Source organism: Propithecus coquereli, unplaced genomic scaffold, assembly GCF_000956105.1.
Source record: "Propithecus coquereli isolate 6110/MARCELLA unplaced genomic scaffold, Pcoq_1.0 Scaffold150, whole genome shotgun sequence".
Classification (NCBI taxonomy): domain Eukaryota; kingdom Metazoa; phylum Chordata; class Mammalia; order Primates; family Indriidae; genus Propithecus; species Propithecus coquereli.
The window spans coordinates 6,623,307-6,629,306 of record NW_012139414.1 but is presented as its reverse complement, the minus strand read 5'-3'; the positions used below and the strand labels follow the sequence as shown (position 1 = coordinate 6,629,306).

At 36.7% G+C, this 6,000-nt stretch overlaps 1 protein-coding gene across 1 annotated transcript in view; it reads left to right on the top strand.

Moving 5' to 3' along the window:
- The window catches only part of TMEM248 (transmembrane protein 248), a 28,342-nt gene that overhangs the window by 8,894 nt on the left and 13,448 nt on the right, over window positions 1-6,000 (top strand). The gene's annotated exons all lie outside the window — the stretch shown is intronic.

Here is a 6,000-nt window from a genome sequence, read left to right as displayed (position 1 = left end):
CTATTAATTTTAACCTAGCTAGTGTTGTTTCTAGATTATTTCTTAGTTTATGGTTTAAGTCTAGACTCATTTGATTTATTCGTTTAGTGAACTTGCATTTTTTATTACCTGTTTTGTGTCTAGATAGTGGGTGTACAGAGACAAATAAGGTGATGTATCTCTGCTCTTGAGAGGCTTGGTTGGGAAGATAGATCTATACACAGGTGGCTGCATTAAGGTGTTTCAGGCTGTGTGAGAAATTTGCACGTAGAATAATGGCATAAAAGTGAAAGTCATCACTTCCCTAAGGGCTTTAGGGGAGGGGCCTGGAGAAGTTTCATAGAGGAGGTGACTCTTGAGCTGAGTCTTGGAAGAGATGGGTGAAGTAGTGGGATGTGGTTCATGAAAGTCAGGAGAACCAGTGGACTCACAGGCTTGAAGCTATGACATTGTCCAATACGTTGCACGAATTGCAAGCAGATGGAGTAGGGGGTGTTGGGGCAAGCTCATTGAGAAGCAGACAAGACCCAGCTCGTGATGGGCTGCCATTCTGAGGAGGCTGGACTTTATCCTTTGGTCCTTTGGTTGTTTGGAGCTGTGAGAGATTTAAGCAGTAACATGATTAGATTCACATTTGGGAAAATAACTGTGACCATAGCGTGGAGGTTGGATTATTTGACTGGTAGCAGGAAATTCTAATTGAGACTCTTAGCAGTGGTCCCCAAAGAGAAGATGAGTAGCAGAGGGGTATGGAAAGAAAGAGGCAGGAGTAAGTGACGTTAAAGAAGTAGAATCTTTAGCACTTAGTAGTTGCTTGGATGTGGTGAGTAAGGCAGAAGTCTAGGATGTTTCCCAAAGTTCTCGATTGAGATGGGGGATACAGGAGGGAGAGCCAGGCTGGACAGGAGAGCAGATGAGTACAGTGCTGGGTGTGCTTCAGGACACAGAGGTACAGACAGATATTCAGTGCACCCTTGGTATGAGGTCTCAGGGCTGCAGAGGGCTGATGTAATTACCAGATTGTGTCATCTTAGCAAGAAGATGGGCAGAGTGGTTGGATCTGAGATATGTTTTGGAAAGAAAATCAACAGGATTTGCTGATGGGTTAGATTGGTGCTGGTGGTGAGGAAAGGGAATTAAAGGAGGAGTGTGTTGAAGGAAATTTATATTCTGAAATGCTTACCTTAGAAAAGAAATTTAAAAACATGAGCTAAGATTTTATAACTGACATAGAAAAACCGAACTGAATAAACCCAAAGAAAGCAGATGGAGGAAAAAAAAATTTTTTTTTTGAGACAGTGTCTCACTTTGTTGCCTGGGCATGAGGGCAATGGTGTGATTGTAGCTGACAGCAACCTCAAACTCCTGGGCTCAAGTGATCCTCCTGTCTCAGCCTCCCGAGTAGCTGGGACTACGAGTGTGCACCACCACACCTGGCTAGATGGAGGAAAATTTTTTTTAAAAAAGTGTAGAAATTACTGAAATTGGAAAACAAAGAAATGGTCTAGATATGATCTACAAAACCAAGTACTGGTTCTTTGAAAACATGAGTAAAGCTCCCAGAAAGGTTGATTAAAAAGAGAAGGGAAACACACACAAAAACATTTGTAATGGAAAAGAACATAAGTACAAGTAAGTTAAAAATTGAGCAAATTATAAAATAATACTGTGTCGGAAAGTTAAAAAACCAATGTAAAATGGATAATTTTCTAAAATAATATATCTTATCAAAATTGACTCGATAGAAATAGAAACTATATACTTGTAGCCGTTAAAAAACATGAATAAGTAGTGAAGACAACCCACCAAAATATAAAACCAAAGAAAAACTTGACAGACCCAGATGGTTTTCTGGCCAAGGTCTATCAAACTTCCAAGAAATAGAAGTGCACGTTATTCATATTGTTCTAGAAAGTGGATAAGAATGAACAAATTCATTTAATTTTTACAACACTCATATGACCTCGTCATGTTAGTCAAGGAATGAACATATGCAGCTGTCCCTATCTGGGGGACTGGTTCCAGGACACACGCCCCTGTACCAAAATCTGGGCATGCTCAAGTCCCCCATGTAAAGTGTCATAGTATTTGCATATAATCTACGTGCATCCTCCTGTATACTTTAAATCAGCTATAGATTACTTATAATATCTAATACAGTGTACGTGCTATGTAAATAGTTGTCACACTATATTTTTTATTTGTATTTTTTATTGTCATTATTTTTCAAATATTTTAAATTTGTAGTTGGTTGAATCAGAAAATGCTGATACAGAGAGCTGACTATACATTCATGGAGAGTATGATAGTGGCCTGTAATTTTCTTATCTCATTTATGAATAGATGTGAAAATTCAGAATAAAATGTAGCAAACATATCAGCAGCATAGTTTTAAAAACTCATGATCATATAAAGCTTATCTAAGGAGTATGAGTATGAATCAGCTTAAAAAAAATTACTCCACATAGTTTATGTTAACAGATTGAAGGAGAAAAATTGTAACATTTATAATGAAAATCTCTTTGCAAACTTGGAGTAGAAAGGTACTTCTTTAACCTAGCGAGGGGTTTCTGTCAGAAATGTTACAATATATCGGGCCTGGCTAGTACTTGGATGGGAGACTGCCTGGGAATACTGGGTACTGTAGGCTTTTTTTTTTTTTTAAATAATAATAAAGAAACATGATATATACCATATTTAATAGTGAAGCATTAAAAACATCTCGTTTAAAGTCAGGAATGGGACAAGAATTCCTATTGTTTTTACTTCTAATCATCATTTCATTGAAGGTTCTAGTCAAAGTAGTAAAAAAAAAGAGAAAAATGATACAAGGATTGGAAAGGAAGATACACCTACTGTTTGCAAACAATGTGATTGTCTATGCAGAAAATCCAAGCAAAGCTACAAACAGGCTAATTAGAATTTAAAATATTTCAGTGAAGTGTCTGGAATCAAGAAGAGTTTGCAAAAGTCTTTCTTTTGTATAAACTAATAACAATAGAAAATAGTTTTAGAAGATACCATCCATGATAGCTGCATAAATTAGTATGCCTTTGAATCTAATAAAATGTGTAAGATCTTTCTAGAGAAATTTTTAAAAAAATATTGAAAAAGAAGCGTAGACCCAAATAAATGGAGAAGGATACCACATTCATAAATTAGGAAACACAAAGTTGTAAAGATGTCATTACTTACCCAAATTAGTATATTTGGTGTTATTCCAGTTTAAATCCGAGCAAGATTTTTCTGGGAACTTGACAATTACAACCTAAAATTGATATGGGAGATTAAGGGGCCAAGAATAGGTAAGACAATTTTGAATAATAACAATAAAATAGTAGACAACTTGTAGTAGATGGCAAGGGTTAAAACAGCTTAGTATTGAGGTAGGGAGAGACAGATACAGCGATGGAACAGAAGAAAAAGCCCAGAAACAAGCCCACCAATATATGGGAGCTTGCTGCGTGTGAGAAATGGCATTACAAATCCATGGGGAAAGGATGAGCTATTCAATAAATGATATCGGACAGTTAGCCACCCATATAGAAAAAGGTTAGACTTTTTCTAGACTTCCCAGATCAATTCCAAGTAGATGAGAGACTAAAGGTAAAAAGTAAAACTAAAAAACTTGTAACAGAAAATAATGTAAAAAATCTTTGACGTGTAAGGATAGGGAAGGAATTCTTAAATAATTCCCACATACACAGTCATAAAAGGAAAAGGTTGATAAATGTAAATACATTCAAATCAAGAACTTCCAGCTGTCAAGGAAATGCAAATTAAAACCTTAATGAGATACCACCTCATGCCCACTACGATGGCTATAAAAAAAAGTGTTGGTGAGGTTGTGGAGAAATTGGAACACTCATACACTGCTGGTGGGAATGGAAAATGGTTCAGGTACTTTGGAAAACAGTCTAACAGTTCCTCAAAAGGTTAAACATACAGTTAGCATATGACCCAGCTATGCCACTCATAGGTATATAGCCAAGAGAAATGAACACCTATGTCCGCATAAAAATGTACACATATGTTCATAGCAGGATTATTCACAATAGTGACCAAGTGGAAACCCAAATGTCCATCAGCTGATGAATGGATAAACAAAATGTTTATGAATAAATAAAATATTTTGTACATTGGAATATATTTGGAAATTAAAAGAAGTGAAGTACTGATATGTGTGCTTACAGCATGGATGAACCTTGAAAACATTATGCTCAATGAAAGAACTCAGTCACAAAAGACCACATATTATTAATATATGATTGCATTTATTTGAAATGTGCAGAATGGGCAAATCTATACAGACAGGGAAAGTACATTAGTGGTTGCCTTAGGGCTGAGGGAAATTAGTTACTGCTAAAGGGTATGGAATTTCTTTATGGAATAATGGAAACGCGTGAAAATTAATTGTAGTGATTATTGGTCAAGTCTGTGAATATACTAAAAATCATTGACTTGTATACTTTAAATGGATGAATTGTATGGTATGTGAATTATATCTCAATAAAGCTGTTAAAAATATCAAGAACCTTTCATATGGCAAAAGATATCATAAACTCTATTAAAGAAAACCCACAGACTTGGAGTTGTATGTAACATAAAATTGCTAAAGGGTCAGTATCCAAAAAGAATTTCTAAATATTATTAATAAGAAATAGACTAACATCCTACTAGGAAATGGCCAAAGGATTCAGATAATTCACTTAAGAATAACCTAAATGGCTGATAAAAAATGAAAAGATGCTCGGTTTCAGGGAGGTGCAGTTTAAAATAATAGATACCATTTCACATCTATCTTGTTGGCCTGAATCGGTATGCCTTAGAATATCAGGTGGTGGTGGCATGAATATTGGGAAATGGAGCAAGCCCTTCGTGGCTGGGGGACGTGTAAGCTGGCACGATCTCCTGGGTGAGTGGTCTGACGATACCAAGTCAAGTTGAAGATGGACCCTACTCTGTGACCTTGTACTACAAGCCACTCTTGTACCTGTTGCAGTGCCCTTTGTGGGTGAAACAGTGGGAAGAACTGAGCTAGGCTTCTCAGTCTGGGATAACTCTGGGATCATGGAACAATTACATATACACACAGTTAAATTCAGTGGACTAGATCAACCTAGATCAACGGATAAATCTTGGAAACAGAATGTCGAGTGAAAATAGCATAAGGATATATGTATATCTATCTATCTACATACATATATATATATATATAATTTCCCCCAGATTTTCAAATACAGTGTTAGTAATGTATCTGTTTGTATATATGTGTGTAGTAAAAGTTCATAAAACATACATGGATAATGGTACTTGCCAGTGTAAAGACTGGGTTTGCCTCTGGGGATAAAAGATATTATTTTCCATGTTAAAGCCCCTGGCTTATTGCAGGTGGTTGGTGTTTGTTCTTAGGGGCTGTTGATGCATCCTTTTGTCTCTAAAATATAAAAGCTGGTATAGACTTTTAAAAAATTGTTTTTTGTTAATGTTGTAGTCTGTTCATATTTATAAGTGCTCATTGTGTGCCAAGTACTGTTCTAGGGGCCAGGGGTCACGGCTGTAGCCATAAATAAGACAGGCAAAATCTCTGCTCTCATGAGCTCACTAATGAGGGATGGCAGATAATAAACAAGTAGAAAAATAATTGTACCCTTGACTGACGCTGAAGAGTCTGAAAGAAGTAAAGGGGGATGCTGAGAGACCGGGGACTGAGAGTGGTCCGAGAAGGCCTGCTCTGAGGGGCTGTTTTCAGAAGAGCAAGCATGCAAAAATGTTTAGGAAAAGCATCCCAGGCAGAGGTAAAAGCCTGCAGATAGGTCATGTCCAAAAATTGCAACAATAAAATACTTAGGAATAAACTTTGCAAAAGAAGTGCAGACTTACCCTTTGACAACAGAAAACACTGTTAAAATAAATTAAAACCTAAATAAATGGAAAGGCATCCCAGGTACACAGGCTAGAAGACAACATTGTTAAAATGGCAGTATTCCCCAGACCCACAGATTCGGTGTATCCCTGTCA